The 20,930-nt window shown below is 41.2% G+C and overlaps 1 pseudogene across 1 annotated transcript; it reads right to left on the bottom strand.

Annotated features, from left to right (window-relative positions):
* Nucleotides 1–8,416: 8,416 nt before the first annotated feature.
* LOC311580548 (large ribosomal subunit protein uL15-like) lies at nucleotides 8,417–8,956 on the bottom strand (annotated as a pseudogene). Its single transcript has one exon. The product of its transcript is annotated as a large ribosomal subunit protein uL15-like (transcript).
* Nucleotides 8,957–20,930: the final 11,974 nt, after the last annotated feature.

Genomic DNA, 20,930 nt, shown 5'->3' with positions numbered 1-20,930 from the left:
TGCTTCAGTTAGCTAGGCTTGGTTATGAATGTCTGTAACCGTCCCAGCATTGGGGAGGCCAGGCAGGAAGGTTTGGGGATCCAGGCGAGCTTGTATGACATATGACACCCTGTTTCAAAATAATACTAATGATGTTTTCAAGATCACACTGGTAGTTCTAACCCAAAATTCAGGACTACATGGGTTTATTTATTTATTTTGCTGCTAGAGGGAGGGTCCCTTATAGCTTCAGCCTTCCTATGTGACTGAAGATAGTCTTCAACTCTTAATCTTCCTCTCTGTACATCCAAGGTCCTGGGATTATAGCCACCCACTACCACATCTATCCAAAAGAACTTTAATTGACAAATGATAGTTTTATATGCTTATCATTTTATGGGATACAATGTGATATTTTGGTATTTCTATATTATGTAATGATTAAACTGAACTATGATGCCCATCATCTTATATTCTTATCTTTTTCATATACTGCAACACTTAAAATATACTCATTTAACAATTTAAAAATACAGATTATTACTAACTATAGTCACCATGCTTGCCCAATGGAGCTCAATAATATCCAGTTTTGATATAAACTTAAGACTCTTTGGCATACATCTCCTTAGTCATTGCCCCCAGAATTATATAATTGATTACATAATTAAGTTGAGCAAATTAATTATATGCCTTATAATAAATTAGTTGATTGATTGATTGATTGGCTGACTGACTGATCCTTCCTTCCTTCTTCAGTATCACTGAGACTTGAACTCAGAGCCTCAAACATTCTAGGCAAATTCTTAAGCTATAACACTAGCCCCTTTTACATGTGTTTTATTACTTAAAACAATATTAAATTTAAATATTTTTGATATTTCCCCTCCCCCAAGTTCTTCTAGATCCTCTCCCCATCTCTTCCCACCCAACATTAAGTTCTTTCTCAAAAACTGAACAAAAACCCAACCCAACAACAACGCAAAACCAAGAATACAAAATAAAACCATGCCCCCTCCACCCAAAACCCACCAAAACTGTAACCAAATAAAAACATACAAAAAAACTGTAGTGGCTATTATATTTTGGTCAACCACTCTGAACATAAAGCCTCTCCTGTAGTGGTTGACATATCCAGTGTCACTCTACTGAAGAACTGTGATTTTCCCTCTCCTGGCAGGTATAAGTGACAGCTGTTAACCTTTACTCTAGTGCTTATGGTTTTATGTATTCATTCATCTCCTCATTATTAATTTTTTAAAAAATATAACAATTCACATGAGCTTTGCTCATGTTGATTTAGAGGGCCTTGTTTGCTTGGTGTCCTCCTTCCCCTCTGGCTCTTGCACTCTTTCTGCCTCCTCTTCTGCAGGGTTCCCTGACTCTGGAGGGAGAGATTTGGTGGAGACACCCATTTATGGCTGAGTGTTCCAAGGTCTCTTTCTCTCTGAATAACATCTGCCTTTGGTCTCTGTCTTTCTTCCCATCTTCTGTAAGAGGAAGCTTCACTGGTGATGATTGAGCAATGCACTGATCTGTGAGTGTGGCACAATATGAACAACGCACTGATCTGTGAGCATGGCAGAGTGTGAACAACGCACTGATCTGTGAGCATGGCAGAGTATGAACAATGCACTGATCTGTGAGTGTGGCAGAGTGTGAACAATGCACTGATCTGTGAGCATGGCAGAGTGTGAACAATACACTGATCTGTGAGCATGGCAGAGTGTGAACAATGCACTTATCTGTGAATGTGGCAGAGTATGAGCAATGCACTGATCAATGAGTGTGGCAGAGTATCATCAGGAGGCATTCTTTTTTTTTTTTTTTTTACTTCTTACTCTGAGATAGGGTCTGACTGAGTTTCTTGGGCTAGTCTTGAATCTGTGATCTTCCTACAGTCGCTTCCCAGTGATGGGGATGTAAGCACGTGCCACCACACCCACAGGAAAATGTTACTGCTCTCCTCTGGTGCTGTGTAGTTTGGTAGCTCACTCAGGAAAGTCTAGGGTAGACAAGCCGTCTGGTGACTTTCCTGGAGTAGTCAAATCAAATAACTTGTGTAGAATCTGCTGCTCCTCGATAAGTCTCCTATGACTCAAGCAAGGGGAGAGTTTAGTCATAGTTCTGTCAGTTCTTCAGATCATCCTTCGATGACATCATCTGAGTGGAGAAACCTTGTCTTTCCTTCAGTCATCCATCTTCTTCCTTGATTAAACAAACAAACATAATTTGTCAGTTAAACAGACTTCGTCATATCTGACAACCCCATGAATCTGAGCTCAGGTTGCACACCATGGTCTCTGTGACAGTAGTTGACAAATACCAAGGAGCAGACACAACCTCACAACAGTTAAATTGCCGTTTTTTGTGAGTTATTACCCAAGTGAAAAAAAACTTCCTGAGCTGGCCATGTGGATGCAAACCTGTAGTCACAGCACTCCAGAGTTTGAGGTTTAGCCTAGGCTACATAAAGGAGCAACAGTGACAGCATCCAAAGCAAAAGGCATTCCAGTTTACACTGATGTACAGACAAGAGGAAGAAATGCAGGTCTAAGCCAGTCGTGGCAATGAAGTCTCTCTATGATTTGTCCAGGGAGAATTTATGGCTCTGATTTGACTGGTGAAACAGAATGGATTTTGCTGGATTCTTCTGTAAAAGTTTCCCTTCTTTCTTTTTTTCTTTTTTTCTTTTTTTTTGTTGTTGTTGTTGTTTTTTCGAGACAGGGTCACTCTGTGTAGCCTTGGCTGTAAAGTTTCCCTTCTTAAAGTAAGAGAAGGCCTTTTTGGTACCAGTGCATTGGCTTCCTGCCTAGCACAAGGTTAGCTAAATAGGCAATCTCTCGGCGGTAGCCATTTTGTAAATACAGGGTGGACAGGGTTTATGAAATAAAGATGGCCAAACACAGACAGGAAAATGCCACTCAGAAAAAAATAAAACCTTCTGTAAATACATTAAGAATAAATTATTTGCTATAGTAATTAGATCTCACACAAATTGTTGTAGAATTGAAGGTCTGAAAGAAGACAGAGGACCAGAGAAACAGGCATCCAGCAGTCCTACCTTAAGTGCCTGTCTGAGGTAGACAAACAGTAGCTCACAGAGAATTCAAAGAAAAGCTACTGTGACAGTTGCCAAAGCAGCGTTACAAAGGATGTGTTCCTGTGGTTGTCTCCTGACTTCATCCTTTTTTTGGGGGGGACGGGGAAGGTTGTCTGTGTGAGCATGTTCCTGGTGTCTGTAGCTTATAGTCACTAGATGAGATGAGTCAGAGACTGCTGTTGATGAGGAGACCAGCAGGTGGCAAGAGAAGCAAAAGGACAAGTTGGGATTCTGTCCTTCCTTCACCCAGCAGCGACCTCGGAGTACCATGTCTCCTCTTCCACTCCCTTTCACATTCATGCAAACTCCTCTTTTGACAAGAGACTCCAAGCCAACACATCACAGAGATCCTTACACACCAGTGCTTACTGCAGCACTCCTCATGATAGCCAAGTGATGGAACCAGCCTAGCAGCCACAGAGGATTAATAAAACACAGCATACATACACAGCACACATTTTCCAGCCATAAAGAATGAAGCTATGTCATTTGGAGAAGAGTGGGTGCAGCTGAAGAAAATCATGTTGAATCAAATAAGTCATCCTCAGAAAAATACATAAAATTAATTATGCATGTACAAAATGAAAGTAAAAGCAAAGCTGTAGAGGACCAAAGGGAACTAACTGGGTGAAGGAAAAAAGGAAAGGTAGTGGTTATGAAGAAATCAGTGTACAGTATGTGTGTGTGTGTGTGTGTGTGTGTGTGTGTGTGTGTGTGTGTGTTCAGATGTTCTTGTGTAATTAATACTATGAAAAATGAGTATTACACAATGAAAAGTTTTAAGATAGAAAAGGACCATTCTCTTAAAGTATTCAGACACCTTTACTCCTGTTACTGAAGTAGACAGGATGGTGATAACAAAAAGAAGACCTACTTATAAGCGTCACTCTTGTGGAGTTTCAGGTCTAAAAAGAGAGGTAAGTTCCCTAGGAAACAAGACAGGGAAGGATGAGAAGTACCCTAGGAAAAAAAAAAAAACCAAGCGAACCATGTGGAAGCAAAGCGAGGGATCCAACGTGAGTTTGCATAAGGATGTAATGTGGGAATCCAGAGGATAGTGATGCTCTGATCCAGGCATTAGCCTTCATGGATTCTGATTGGCAGACACCCAGTGTGACACTGTCTGTGAATCCTTAGTTGACAGTCTTCCAGATACCAGGATCTCTCATCTTGTGGTGGTTTGAATATGTGTGGCCCCCATAGACTCCTGTGCTTGAATGCTTGGCTCATAGAGGCTGGCACTATAAGGAGATATGGCCTTATTGGAGAAAGTGTGTCACTGTGCAGGCGGGCTTTGAGGTCTTCTCTGCTCAAGCCATGTCCAGCCACAGACACTGCCCCTGCTGCCGTTGGATCAAGATGCAGAACTCTCAGCTCCTCCAGCACCCACTAGGTTATAATTATATCCATTGTTTTATCTCTCTCATTTCTGAGACTCATGAATGGGGGAAGGGGAGTGCGGGGCTTAGGTAGGTTCTGGTTGAGGTCCCCAGTGCAATTACAGTGGTGGGAATGAGGATTGTGTCAGCTATGGTGATGTTATAAGCCTCTCCAACTAATCTCAGGGGTTTCCACGAGGCATTTCCATGAGAGTTTGTGCCGGCATCCTCAGACCATTAAAACTCCTCAGATATAACTTGCAACCCCAGAGTCATCCTAAGGAACACTTATTATCCGTCTCTGGATATCTCAGATTACGAACTAAATTAAAGACAAGAAATCGTAGCTAGTCTAGTTTCTCAATAGAAGAGAAAGTATAGTTAGTATACAGTGAAAGTCACACAAGAGATATTGCAGCCTGCCAAAATCCAACTTTGGTAGGTCCAGGGGAGATGGGGCACAGAACTCAGCATTTGTTTTATCTCTTAGGTCACCAAGATGGTGACTCAGGCAGATTGAAAGAAGAAGAAAATGAGTAGGAAGCCTTTCTACTGACTCGGGCCTGACTGTGCTATTGCTAAGGAGGAAAACTTCAACTGACAACTTTTTTTTTTAAACCTGCAGCCAGGGCTGCAAAAAACAGCTTCTAGCCAAACAACTGCAGGGGGTTGTAAAAAGGATCTTTGATCTGAGATCAGCTGCTGAGCGGGAACTGCTGAGAGCTGCTGAGACCTCCACAGGCTAAGTAAACTTCAGCCTGCTTGCCTTAGAAGGCTTATGGTAAGGCCCTGAGTCTACTAACTTATTTGTGAATCGATGGAAATTAAAAAGAGAAGAAGTAGGCAAAGACCACTCATGCACACACACTCAAGAGGAAAAAGGTGGATGAAGTTAAAAACTTCAACCTTGTTTATAGTCTGGTCATAGTTTTTATATTTCTGAGACAATGCTGTCTGCACTAGAAAAGGAATTACCTCATAGTCAAAAAGGCAATTAGTAATCACAAAAACACAGATGAATTTGAAAAATACATGTATTTTAATGGGCTGGAGCGATGACTCGGTGGCTAAGGGCACAGACTGCTCTTTCAGAGGACCCAAGTTCAAACGCCAGCACCCACGTGGCAGCTCACAACTGTCTGTGACATTCTCACATAAATATACATGCAGGCAAGACACCAATGCACATAAAATGAAAGTAAATAATTATTTTTAAAAAGAATGTGTTTTCCATTAAAAACAACATTTCTTATCTATGCATCCATTACATATGTTCATAGTGGGTCCAGAATGATGGAGGTTGGCAAGGCCCAAAGGTTAACAGGCTCCAAGAGGTTAGAAAAAGATACATGCCTTTTCAATTAGGACTGACCTGCTATACAGCTATCTCTTAGTTTATAGTGGGCTCAGGACAGTAATTTTATCTGTCTTTCATTCCAAGATATAAAGTAAAATTAGAACGACACGATTCTATGCCATAAGCTGACAAAATGTAAGGAATTACAATGAAGCAGTTTGTATTTTTTGACATTTCAGAAATTTCTTGATAGCTTCATTATATTCTGGGCTCATGGGAAGCTTAAACCAACTTTCCTATATTCATGGTACATACGAGGATTCGTGTGCCATCTCCAGAGTGAAAGCTTATCTGAAGTCACAAATCTTGTTTCAAGCCTGTCTTCTTAGTGAGGCATCTTGAGGTCTGCAAAAGTATTTGCCAGAACCCAAATTAATTTAAAAAAGAAAGAAAGAAAGAAAAAGAAAAGAAAAACAAGTATTTGCTGAAGCTGTAAAGTTTCTATTAACTTTTTAACTTCTAAAATTATTTTAATCAAATCAGGAATTCCACCACCAGGAATTAATTCATCTGAACAGCGGTGCATCTTCACAACGATCCTGTAGGAAGTTTGTTCAATCAGAGGGGGTAAACATTCAGAAAGTGAGTTTCCACACCAAACCAGATTTTTGAGATATACAGCAGCACAGAGAAGAAGGGATGTCAGCGGCTGGAAGCAATTCTGGGGTGAATTGCCATACAAACCTTGCAAAATACCAGACTACCTTCCAGAAAGCCCACATGTCTATTGAACTTTCCCAAATCTGTGGCTCTCGACAGTAGCCTTTGAAAAAAAGAAAAACAAACAAACAAAAACAAAAACAAAAACAAAACCCAAATCTGATAGGTAGGGTAGGAGAAAATCTGGGGAGAAACAGATGGAACTGATGAGCATTTAAAGAGTGATATGGAAGCCTAATGCTTTCTGCAAACTGATATTGGGGCCCCATTGCTGAGGACAACACCCACACAACTCACAGAACGTGGAGAAGTCCAGCTGGTTCCTACGTGGAGCCTTCACCCCCACATTCTTGTGTCTTTGCTGCAGGAAGGTACTCTGCAGGCTACCGAAAGAAAACCATAGCCACCAACCCAGCCACAAAACCTTTGACCTACAATCTATCCGGCCTGCAAGATATGCTAGGGCGATAGCAAAACAGAACTTCTGGGAATAGCCAACCAAGGTCTGATTTGACTTAAGTCCTGCTCCTTGAGACTGGCACTGCTTGGGTCACAAAGAACCAGAGACTTGACAGTCCAGAGACTTAAGGTAACACCAAACATTATTGCTCAAACACGCGCACACATGAGTTTATTGATATCCGTATCTATATCTACATCTATATTTTTGAGTTTATTAACATATATAATGACTCCTAATGATATTCTGCTATACTCATAAATCAGTGCCTTATTCAGTCATCATCAGAGTAGCTCCCTCCAGCAGCAAATGAGAACAGATGCAGAGACCCACACCCAGACTCTATGCAGAGAAAAATCTAAACGGGATGTATACATGAAGCTTCCTCTCCTCAGAGCTCAGGAAAGCCCTTGGAAGAGGAGGTAAAAAGAGTGTAAGACCCAGGGAGGATGGAGAGAACCAGGAGAACAAATCCCTTTGAAAGCAAGACACAGATGAACTCACAGGGACTGAAACAGCAAGCCTACCAGGTCCTCTGGATACATATTAAAGCTTTTAGCTTAGTACTTTTATTTGACTCCTGACTGTGAGGATTAGTGAGTTTCTGATTCATTCGTTTGTTTGTTTGTTTGTTTGTTTGTTTTTTGAGACAGGGTTTCTCTGTGTAGCCTTGGCTGTCCTGGACTCACTTTGTAGAACAGGCTGTCCTGGAACTCATAGAGCTCCACCTGCCTCTGCCTCCCGAGGGCTGGGATTAAAGGCGTGAGCCACCACACCCAGCTAGTTTCTGATTCTCGTGCCTGCTCTTGGAATTCTTTTCCTTCTGATGGGTTGCCTTATCCAACTTTGATATGATGGTTTTGCTTTATCTTATTCTGTTTTATTTAGTCATATTTGTTTGTTATCTCTTAGAAACTTGTCTTTTTTTTTTAATGACAGAAAGAAAGGGAACGGATCCAGAGGGGGAGGGGAGGTGGGGAGGAACTAGGAGGAGTAGAGGTAAGGGAAACTACAATCAGGATACATTGTATGGGAAAATAATCTATTTTCAGTAAAAGGGGGGAAAACCTGCTACACAGTACCTACCTCAGGTATAGTCTTTGTTTGGGTTTTTTTTCCCCTTAATATTAGTTGAACCATTTTTTCATCTTAATTGTAAACATTGGTGGATAAATAGGTAATAAGACAAATGAGGGACGCGTGCTTGTCTTTGGTGGCACACCCAAGCAGCATTAATAACCCTGCCTACAGTAATGAATCAGCAAATTCCCACCAGGCCTCTCCATTGTGGTCTGGAGGCAATTGAAATAACAAATTTTATCTTGAAAAAGATCCCTACAAAACCCAGCCGTCATTCTACCATTTGTGTATCTTCAGATTGTCGTATGCATAATAAGTAAGCAAAATTCGATATGACCATAACACTTTACAGTTAGCAAATGAATAAAATCATATGGCTGAACAGACTGCATTCTCTCTTTTTTTTTTTTTTTTTAAATGTTAGCATTTAATTAACCTCCTCAGGCAGCTTTAAGCCACCAGGACACAGGCACCTCCAACACCCTTAATCTTCTCTTCAGCTCTTCTGCTAAAGAATTTGGCCTTCACAATGACTGGCTGCTTAGGGAGCTTGCCCTTCCCCAGAACTTTGTAGTATCCCGACCGCACAACATCGATGATGGGGGCAACCCCGGTCTTGTTTTTTGCAGCATTGACCCGTGTCTGCTCACTGACCAGTGTCCACAGCTTATCCAGGTTGACAGTTGGGCAGAAGCTTGGTTCCTCTTTAAGTGGTAATGCCTCATACCAACTTTCCCAAAGTAACCTGGGTGATATTTGTCGAAGTTGATCCTGTGGTGGTGCATGCCTCCAGCATTCCCGCGGCCCCCGGGGTGCTTGCGGTGCTTACCGATGCGGCCGTGCCCGTGGCTTACGTGGCCCCGGAGTTTTCGGGTCTTCCTCAGTCTGGATGGCATGGCGGCGGCAGAAAGGAAAGAGGGAGGGACCTGCGAAGTCTCGCGAGGTAGCCGGCGCGGGGGCGGGACCAATGCATCCACAGACTGCATTCTCATTGAAGCTTTTTTTTAGTGGCCTCTGGACATTCTTATGCATTTCTAGGGAAGTGTGGGTGACAGGCTCCCTTCATTTGTGTACACATGTCTCATGTTCTTTACATTTTCTACAATAAAGCATGAATTACTTTTGGGCCATTGTGGAAAAAGACATTATGATTTTATAGGAAAAGCAAAGGACATTCCATGATATCTGGTCTTGCTGCTACTGCCACCTTGCTTTTCCAGCCATTATGGACATTCTTCTGAACCCAAAGGTCAAAACTAGTAGAGCAGCTAAGGATGACCTTGAACTCCTTAGCACTGAGATTACACTCATGCAGGCATGTGCTACCATGCCGGGCTTCAGGTTCCTTTGTCTCTTAGACAGAGATCTGCCCTCCCTTTTAAGGCACCAATCCTTGCTGTGTGTGCTGCCCGTACTGGTCTCAACCTCCTGAGTTCAAATGAATGCCCATTTCCACTTCCCAAGCAGCTAGAACTCCATTCTAAAAAATGTTCAGAGATTTGTTTTTATTTATACACATGCATGCATGTCTCTGTTTCTACCACTTGTATGCAGCTACTCTTGGAAGCCAGAAGAGAGTCTTGGATCCCCTGGAGCCAGAGTTGCATGCAGTTGTGAGCATGGTTGTAGGGAACTAAACTTGGGTCCCCTGGAGCAGCAGCAAGTGCTCCTAACCACCAAGTCCTCACCTCTTCAGCATCTAAACTCACTTTCTTTTAATGGTCTATTTTATTGTTATCTAATGTAACAAGAACATGCAATTAATCAAAAGACATTTATTATAAAGTTGATATTTGACAGGGATAATCTTATCTCTTCTTTAAAATTGTCTGACCATTTTTGGCTCTTTTCATTTGAGTATTGAATTAATTTACCAAGTTCCATGAAAATACTTTTGGGACTTGCAATAAAATCAGATCATTTTGCTGGGCAGTGGCGGTGCATGCCTTTAATCCCAGCACTTGACAGGCAGAAGCAGGCAGAGCACTGTGAGTTTGAGGCCAGCTTGGTCTACAAAGCAAGTCTAGGACAGCCAAGGATACACAGAAAAACCCTGCCTTGAAAAACTAAATTCAAATAATTTTGGAAGGATCCTTGTCTTTATACTGAGGTCTTAGAACTGGTTTGAACAACTTTCTAGTCATTCTAGGGCATCTTTTATTATGATATAAAAGATTTTAATGTTAAATTATGAGCCGGGCGTGGTGGCACAGGCCTTCAATCCCAGCACTCAGGAGACAGAGGCAGGTGGATCGCTGTGAGTTTGAGGCTAGCCTGGTCTACAAAGCGAGTTCCAGGATAGCCAGGAGTATTACACAGAGAAACCATGTCTCAAAAAAACCAACCAACCAAGCAACCAAATGAACCAAAAAACCCTTTAAGTTATGCATTTGCCAATATTCATAAGACTGTGCAAAACAAAATGGTGAAACTATAGACTTTGGTTTGTTTGTTTGTTTGTTTGTTTTTTAGAAGAAATACAAACCTTATTAACCATCACCATTTTTATTAAACAATAAGCTGTTTCTCTCTTTTCATGGAAAATGGTATATAGGGAGCAATTGTACCCACAAAGAATGAAATTTGATATGTTCATGAGTACTAGGGTAGTCTCACGGCCACGACTTAACAATGAAAGAATTACAGCCTGCCTTATCAAGAGTCAGGAGGCAAAGCAACCCCAAGAAGTCAGGAGAGACAGCTCTTTCATCTCCTTTCTTCTCACAGAGAGCTTATCAAGTTGATGTGTATGTACACAGTGGGTCACTCTGAGCTGATGTCTCCTGAAATGATGGCTGCAGTCATGTTTTTCTAGGTTGGTTTTTTTTTACTTTATTAATCTATTTTTGTTACATCTCAATGGTTATCCCATCCCTTGTATCCTCCCCCTTCTTCCCTCCCTCCCATTTTTCCCTTATTCCCCTCCCCTATGACTGTCCCTGAGGGGGATTACCTCCCCCTGTATATGTTCATAGGGTATCAAGTCTCTTCTTGGTAACCTGCTGTCCTTCCTCTGAGTGCCACCAGGTCTCCCCCTCCAGGGGACATGGTCAAAGTTGAGGCACCAGAGTATGTGAGAAAGTAATATCTCACTCTCCACTCTACTGTGGAGAGTGTTCTGTCCATTGTCTAGATCTGGGTAGGGGTTTAAGGTTTACTGCCTGTATTGTCCTTGGCTGGTGCCTTAGTTTGAACGGGACCCCTGTGCCCAAATCTGCCTATCATAATGTTCTACTTGTAGGCTTCTAGGACCCTCTGGATCCTTCTACTTTGCCATTCTCCTATTCTTCTCTCATCTAGAGTCCCACTAGAATGTCCTCCCCTCTGTCTCAGTTTCCTGGTAAGTGAAGGCTTTCGTGGGACATGCCCCTTGGGCTAATATGCAGATTAAGTGAGTATATACCATTTGAATCTTTCTGCTTCTGGGTTAACTCACTTATTATGATCATTTCTAGCTCAATCCATTTATCCACAAATTTCAGGAATTCCTTGTTTTTAATAGCTGAATAGTATTCCATAGTGTATATGTACCACAGTTTCTTTATCCATTCTTCTACTGATGGACACTTAGGCTGAAACTATAGACTTTGATTCATAGCAATAGGTTAATAGTGGTTCATCAATTACAGCAAAACATCACACCAATACAAGCCATTGTCTATGCACTGTGAACATGGTTTCTGCTTTCAAATAATTAAGAGTATAGTAGTGGAGACAGAGCATTAAACAATTAATAGCTGTTGTGCTACAAAAAAAGCAATGCCTGACCTTTATGACATGTTTAGCTTCCTGGATTTTTCCCAGCCTTTAAATCAAAGATTTCTTCCTTGGTTTATCCTACACAGCCACTGGACATGCTTCAGTTCTGGTGAGACCGTGAGTGCCATTAGATTAGACTGATAGCAATTGGTATCCCAGATTAATTGGTTGGTTTCCTATCAAGAAAAATGCACTTCTACTAGTAACAGGATGATGCCACTCAAGAAATTCGCTCCCTTGGCCACAACTCGCAGTTGCTAAAGCATGCTGTGGTGTCACTGTGCTCGCATTCCACCATCCACAACACTTAAATAATGCCACCAATACCAGCAGGGTTACCTAGATCAACAATGGCTCAGCTTCCTTAACAATTATACTTTATTATGAACTTATTAAATGAGTATACCTCCCTTACAACCCTACTAACCTAAATAAGAGGAAAAGGAGATTAAAGAAGACAAGAATGAAACCATGTTGGTATCAGTTCCTGGGAATGATTCTCCTGGCATAGTCAACAGGATTTCAGTAGACCAGCAATTCCATGAAAGTTGCTGCTGGAATCTGGAGCAACCAGAACCTGGAGCCTCAGTAAGAGCCCAAAGCTTTGAAGCCTTCCCTGGCGTGGTTCTCTCTAGGAGCCTCTTGAAGTGGAGCAATGAACAGCCAAACAATACCAAGACTCAAAAAAGCCCAGCCTCCTGTTTTGGGCTCATACATATCTATCCCCAGTCTGTACTAGGATGTTTTTCAGCTGGCAACAGCCAAGCCCCCCTACCAAGTGGTTAACCAAGTGCCCCCCCCCAAGTGGTTTGACTTTTAAGTGGATAAACATCACCTGCTCTATCACAAATCTGTTTTCCACCCCACACTTGGGATCAAAACAAAAACATGTTTATCTCCCCTACAGATCCACCCTCCAGAGTCTTTGGATTTTTGTGAAGATTTAATTATTATTTCTATGTATGTGTATATATGAGTTTGGTTGTACTAAATGCATGAAGATGCCCTTGGATTCTAGAAGGCATTGGATCTTCTGGAATTAAAATTACAAGCAGTTTCCTGGTGTGGATGTTGGAACTGATTCTAGGTCCTCTGCAAGAGTAGCAAGTGTGTACTCTTTAGCTCCTGAGTCATCTCCTCAGCCCAAGTGTCTCTACCTTTCATGACAGCTCCAAGGAATTCTTCACAGTGTCTATAACTCAGTTCTTGCTGTGTCCTAAATAGTTCATCAGCCCAAAGCTCAAAACACTTCTGTCAATGATAGTGACTTTTGCACCAGGCAAAGTATGGCCCAATCCCAAGAGTTTACAATGTCTGCTAAAGGATTTCTTCTGAGCCCTTTTTCATTTCATACATTCTGAGTATTAGAGTACGTAACAACTGCTTGTTAATGAGGGAACAATAGGTTCTGTTCTAACCATATCCAAGAAGAAATTTAATTTGTGACTTAAGCTGAAAATCACATATTTTGACAGACTAAATGAAGCTTTTGGAACTACATTCAGTTTCAGAAGATTATATCAGAGGCCGCCTCTGTCTTAAATCAGAATTGCTAATGTTTTCTTTCAGCAGTTACTGGATTAGTTGTTATGTTCTGGATGGAATGCGATGATTTCTATATAGTAGGCAAGTACCCTATCAGTGAGCATCATCCCATGTCATAGATATTTTTGAAATCAGTAGGAAATAAGTATTTCCTAAAAGAAACATTTTTGTTTTGCTGTTTTACTTGTAGTGATATTAAGAGCCTCTTACACAGTGGACTACATAAGTGTACATTAAATTGATTTGACAATTTTTGTCAAGAAATCAGTCAGAATTACAGGAAATGTCACTATGGGTACTCTAAAATCCCAAAGACTATGTTTTCTGGAACCAGCTAGATGTTTTCTCTGATAGTCCATACCTCAGAGGGGATATTTATTTCACTGTCTCAAACAGATCACTTTCACTCATTGCATAACTGAGGCATAGATCATGAAATATATATGGGCCCCATGTCATTTTCTATCAATATTTCAGGATACCAGCCAACTTCCTGTCTTTGTTAAGTTACTATTTAAGGGGTCTTGATAGAGAACAGAAAACCAAACACACGAGGAGCTATAAGGTACTCTCCACTCCTTCAGGCTGCTCAGTAGTCTCGAACTACTCATGTTGGACACAGCTTGAGGTTGAGAGCACAATAGGAAGCAGCAAACATCCTCGTTGGCTGCAGGACCAGCTGCATATCCGTCTTCCTGTGCTCTCAGATTAAGGCTCTAAAAATGGTAGAGTCCATACCAACTGAAATGTAAAACCACATCCCTTTCCCTTACCACCTGGCCCTCAGTGACAGCCAGATTACAAGGCTTAGCAGGAATTACTATGCTTACTCATCAGTGGACATGGAACTGCCCCCATTCCCCGGAAATCTATAAATGGGGATTCTGCACTTGGCCACATGACCTGAATACTCCTCAAAGCCCCTGCCATGCTGTTGTCTCTCTGTTCACCCCACTAATAACTTCTAATAAATATTGTATGGCTAGAGGTGTAACTCGGTGTTAAAGTGCTAGCATGTGTGAAGCCCTGGTTTCAATCCCCAGCACTGTAAGAAAAAAAAATTACTTAATAATTCTCTTATACAAAAGAACAATTGTATTGTGCCCATTGATCCTAAAACCTGAAACATTTCAGAAAAAGCTCTGTCTTCAGAGATATGATGAATTCTCTATTTAGTATTTTGAGCTCCAGATAAACAATAGTTAGGGCTGTTATAATTAAAGCAGTTGGCTTTTTATGTATATGTTAAATGTTTATGTATATATAACATACATATATATACATACATAATATTTATTAGAAATTATATATGCTGCCTATTACAAGGAATGCCAGACAATTAATATTCTAAAAGTCATGTATTAATGCCAAGCATGGTGGCACATGCCTTTAATCCCAGCACTCAGGAGGCAGAGGCAGGCAGATCGCTATGAGTTCGAGGCCAGCCTGGTCTACAAAGCAAGTCTAGGACAGCCAAGACAACACAGAGAAACCCTGTCTCGAAAAACAATAACAACAACCAAACAAACCAAACAAACCAAAAGTCATGTATTAAGTCCCTAAATATCTCTCTTTGCTGAGGTTTTGCTTGTGTTGATTAATGGGAGTCCAATAATTAGCAAGTATTTAAAATTTATTTATTTACTTACTTGATAGGTACAATCTTAGTAGTAAAGACCATGATCTGTTGTCTGTTGGGTCAACAGAAATTGAAAAGTGACTATGGCTGTTTAAGTGAGAACTGTCACCTTTAGGGTTGGATATTTGAACACCTCGTCTCTAGTTGACGGCATTGTTTAGAGAGTGCATATCGCTTTGCTGGAGGAGCTATGTAACTGGTGGCAGGTTTTGAAAGTTCATAGTCTTGCCTTTCTTCCACCTTGCACCCTCTGCTTCATGTTGTGGTTGAAGATGTGATTTCTCAGTTTCCTGTTCCTGCCACTGCTGGGACCACAAAGTTCCTTGCCTTCACAGATAAGCACTAAGGAAACCAGGAATGTTAAACACACAGGACTGGCTTTTCAATGAGAAAGGTGTATAACCTGTTTTTCCTCCTAGAAGGCAGGAAATGGAGGTGATTGGTAACCTAGAGATTTATGCTATTTGTAGGGTCAGGCCACATCAGATTTTCATAAATAGGACAGAGGTAGTTAACCTAGGAGACCTTTGCATAATCTATATGCCTGGGGCTCCCCAAGCTCCCAGAACCATGACCAAAAGTGGTCATATTCCAAATGACCTCTATGCTCTCTGTATGACCAAGACCACACCAGATCCTTCCCTAGGCCATTATGATAATACATGTATCCTATCTCTAGAACCCATCTTCTTGGAGGAAGTGACATATACTTTGAGGTGAGTATTTATAGAGTTATGCCTCTTTGTGCACAGGGGATTATGTTACACCAGGAAACTCCTTTTTCCCAAATGGCTTAAATATGCTTATAACGAACTGCTCAGGGTCAGACTCTAAAACTTTGAACCAACCAGATTCCCTTTGTGCTTACCACCATGCCTGCCTGCTCCCATGTTTTCCACCGTAATAGACTTTTATTCCTCTTGAACCATGAGCAAAATTAAATTATGTCTTCCTTAAGCTTCCTTTGGCTATAGTTTCTTATCACAGCAATAGAAACATAGCTAATACCGAGAGCCAGGCTTAATGGCTCAGGACTGTAATCCCAACACCCAGGAGTTACAGGCAGGGAGAATGGTATTTAGGTCATCCTTTGTCAAGGAATTTTAATCCAGCAACATGGCACTCTGGCAAGGGATTACATCCAAAAGCCTAGGTCTTTGTAATCTGGCTGGAATACAAACATGCCCTTAGTACACAGCTTTAATTCTTCTGGCTGGAATATAGATACAACACGCCTTTAATCCCTCTGGCTGGAATTTAGCACACACCTTTAATTCCACACAGTGAAAGACAAAGAGATGAATCAGAAAAAGATTTGACAGAATGAATCAGATAGGATGCACCCAACTCTCATGAAGACAGACAGGAAAGAGAAACTACTCAATTGCAGTGCAGAGAGAGAAAGCTAGGGGGTTTGTGGAGACAGTACAGTAGAGTTCAGAGTACAGTACAGTTTGGTGCAGTTCAGTTGAGGCCAATTTAAAGCCGTTTTTTTTTCCAAGCAGAACAATTCATCAAGAAGTCAAGAGGAACCATTTGAATCAGCTAGCTTGGAGAGGAGTGTTGAGCCAGAACAGCTAAGTTGAACTAGCAGGCAAGAGTTCAGAAAGAACTGGAAAAGGGTGAGCTTAGTCAGCAGCAACCCTCAGAGGCTGAAGGCCTGGGTTATCAGATGGAGGCTGGAAGCTGAAGCCTTCAAGGTCTGGGCTTGCAGAAGATTAGATTGTATGAAGGCTAGAAGCTTCTTCTAGACCTGGGCCTACAGATAGTTAGATAGAAATGCTCTGGCCTCAGCCCAAGCCGTGTTTTGTAAAGGTTGGGTACTGCTCTCATCTTATCCACCCATCTGAGGAAATAAAAGCAACATTTACAATCCTTGGCTACATAGCAAGTTTCAGACTCTCCAGGGTTATATAAGACACTGTCTAAAAACAAAACAAAACAAAATTATCACAATAACTATGTACACATAGAGCAACTGAACCAGATATGAAATCAATCGGGTAATTGTCCATGTTTATTGTGAGAAGGAATGATTGGCTGGCAATCTTAGAATTTCAAAGTAGAACATTTTTCTTCTTCAGTTCTGGGATTAAATTAGACAGGTACATTCCAGCCACCACTGCATGTTTTGTTTGTTTCTTGTTTGTTTCATTTTTTTTCCCTTGATTTTTCAAGACAGGCTTCTCTGTGTATCTTTGGCTGTCCTAGAACTCACTCAGTAGACCAGGCCAGCCTCAAACTCAGAGATTCACCTGCCTATGCCTCCCAGAGTGCTGGGATTACAGGTATGCACCACCACCTCCATCTCATGTTTAAATAGAGGATGAGGCAAGGCTATTCTGAGGGTTAAATGTGTTATATAATGCTTTTATATATGTGGGTGTGTATGTTCACAGATATAAATGCAATATAAATATGATTTTACGTTATATTTACATAATATTATATATGTATATGATTATAAAATACATATTTTAAGAAGCACATATGTTGTAGTCATATTGCATCGAGCAAGGTTGTTGAGATATTTGATGCTTATTTTTAAGAGATGAATAAAATGTGGGTGTGGTGAAATACAGCAGTAATCTCAGCATCTGAACAGCATAAACAGGAAGATGGATGGTTCAAAGCCAGACCAGGATCCTTCTACTTTGCCGCTGATGCCGCTGGTGCCGCTGGTGGCACTGCTGTCTCTGCCGCTGCTGCTTTCCTAGAAGCCTACAAGTAGAACATTATGATAGGCAGATTTGGGCACAGGGGTCCCACTCAAACTAAGGCACCAGCCAAGGACAATACAGGCAGTAAACCTTAAACCCCTACCCAGATCTAGACAATGGACAGAACACTCTCCACAGTAGAGTGGAGAGTGGGATATTACTTTCTCACATACTCTGGTGCCTCACCTTCGACCATGTCCCCTGGAGGGGGAGACCTGGTGGCACTCAGAGGAAGGACAGCAGGTTACCAAGAAGAGACTTGATACCCTATGAACATATACAGGGGGAGGTAATCCCCCTCAGGAACAGTCATAGGGGAGGGAAATAAGGGGAAAATGGGAGGGAGGGAAGAATAGGAGGATACAAGGGATGGGACAACCATTGAGATGTAACAAGAATAAATTAATAAAGGAGAAAAAAAACAAAAAAACAAAACAAAGCCAGAGCAGGCTTTATAATGAAACCCTGTCTCAAACAAAAAGAAGGAAAACAAAATTATCATTCAAATATAATTTTGCTGGCATAACACATTTTGTGAGTGTTAAGAAGTTTCCAGCCTTCAGTTTACTATATGTTCACATATGAATATTCAAATCTAGAAATGCTCACTTATTTTGATCTCATAAAAGTTATCTGCCCAAAGCATAGGAATCCAAAAATGACTTTATCGTGGAATGTGCTTTACCTTATTACTTTGTAACTCACTGTTTTCTTAAAGTGTTTGATTTTTCTCTATGTTCTCATTAAGCTGAAATTCTAGACTGATAAATATAAGAGTTAGGTAAGAGAATTGGATCACTTACTGGCTTCCATATTTTTATAATATTTATTATTTATTGTCCATTAACTTATAAACATTTGGTCTTCCAAGCTCCTGAATAGAACTCAGTTGGCACCACAATGAAAACAATGATGTATGAATCATAAAATGAAGGCCTATATTTAATGAGGGAATTTTTCTTATTATATTTCTTGGCATTTGGAGAACATTTTATCACATTATCTAAGAAAGGTAGAAGGGAGACATGGAGTGAGAATGGAAAGATAGAAAAAAAAACCCTTACCTGACACAAAGTAAAACTATTAGGAAAAATGAGCCAGAGTGTAGTCCTTCAGGAATTCAGCTTCTAATGAAAGAGATCATTAAGGTGTCACAATCAAGTGACAAATGTGTTTCTTCTACTGAATGGTAACTATTGGCTTGAAGTGCAGCCTCCAGAAAAAGCTCAGGAGAACACATTTAATTTCCGGGTTTCTTTTTGTTTGTTTGTTTTGTTTTGTTTTTTCATTTTTGGTTTTTTAAGACAGGGTTTCTCTGTGTAACCTTGGCTGTTCTGGACTCCCTTTGTAGACCAAGCTGACCTTGAACTCACAGAATCTGCCTGCCTCTGCCTCCCAAGTGTTGAGATTACAGTCATGCACTTTCTGATATTTATATTTTGATATCTGGATGAGTAGAGGCGAGATATAAGGCTATGATCTTGTTTTCTGATATAAAATACCAACATTTTATGTCTACTTTAGCATTTAAATATATGTATTTAAATAAATCCAATATATACATATATATTGGGTTTCCAGACAGGTTTCTCTGTACAGCTCTGGCTGTCCTGGAACTTGCTCTGTAGACCAGGCTGGCCTCGAACTCATAGTGATCCACCTGTCTCTGCCTCCCAAGTGCTAGGATTAAAGGCATGGGCCACCAATCCTGCCTCCATTATCCCCCTCCCTGCCAAAGATTTATTTATTATGTATACAGTGTTTTGCCTGCATGTACATGTACCTGCCAGAAGAGGGCATCAGATTTCTGGGGATTAAACTCAGGACCTTTGGAAGAGCAGTCAGTGTTCCTTCCTAACCTCTGAGCCATCTCTCCAGCTCATTTAATAATATTTTTAAACTGTGTGTGTGTGTGTGTGTGTGTGTGTGTGTGTGTGTGTGTGTGTGTGTGTGTGTGTGTGTGTGTGAGCTGCCCATGGAGGCCAGAGCAATCACAAGCAAGCAGTTGTAAGCCACCGGACTTGAGTTCTGGCAATTGAACTCAGGTCCTCTACAAGAGCAGAGCACATTGTTAACCAGGGAGCCATCTCTTCAGCTCAAGCATTTCTCAGTTAAATGCACTTTTACTAAAATTTCTTCAAGTCCTCTGTTCTGGTCGGTTTTTGTCAATGACACAAACCTACATATATTTGGGGAAAGAAGCCTCAATTAATAAAAAGCCTTTAATGTCAGCACATGCATTTGGCAGGCAGAATTAGGTGGATTGCTGTGAGTTTGAGGCCCGCCTGGTCTACAAAGGGAGTCAAAGACAGCCAAAGCAACACAGAGAAACCCTGTCTCAAAACAAACAAACAAACAAACAAACAAACAAAAAACACACAAACAGGGGGCTGAAGAGATGGCTCAGAGGTTAAGAGCACTAGCTGCTCTTCCAGAGGTCCTGAGTTCAATTCCCAGCAACCACAAGGTGGCTCACAATCATTTATAATGTGATCTGATGCCCTCCTCCGGCCTGCACATGTACATGCAGGCAGAGCACTGTATACATAATAAACAAATAAATCTTTAAGAAAAAAAGAAGAAAAAACACAAACAAAAAGAAAAAAGAATGAAAGAAAATCCTCTAAAGTGAGGTTTGCCAATGTACACCTTTAATCCCAGCACTCAGGAAACAGAGGCAGGTGGAGTTCTATGAGTTCAAGGCCAGCTTGGTCTGCAAAGTGAGACCAGGACAACAAGGGCTTTTACACTGAGAAGCTCCATCTCAAAAGAACAAAACAGCAACAACAAAAATAAGGAGGAGGCAGGAGGGAAGGAGGAAAGAAAGAAAGAAAGAAAGAAAGAAAAAACGAAAAGGCCTCTATCAGATTGCAGGCAAGCCTGTAAGGAATTTTCTTAATTACTGACTGATGAAGGAGAACTCGGTTCAGTTTGGTTGGTCCCAGTCATGAGCAAGTTGTTCTGGATTGTATCAGAAAGCAAGTCAAACAATCCAGGAGAAGAAAGCCAGTAAGTAGTGTTGGGCATCAGACCTTGGACAAGGAGCTGAGGTGCCTTTTGAACCAGGTTCTCCCAGCTTCCGTCATCCTGTATCAGGCAGGCGAGACTGGCACACCCCACCCTCTACCCTGAACTTTCCAGCCCAGGTGTCCCGGCTTCCTCTTCCCCAGAGGATCTTCACTATATAATCCAGGTATTTTGGGTTCCCTCTGTGCTTCTCTCTCTCTCTCTCTCTCTCTCTCTCTCTCT

Source organism: Acomys minous, assembly GCF_964271855.1.
Source record: "Acomys minous genome assembly, chromosome: 13".
NCBI lineage: Eukaryota > Metazoa > Chordata > Mammalia > Rodentia > Muridae > Acomys > Acomys minous.
This window is presented reverse-complemented; position numbering and strand designations above follow the sequence as displayed.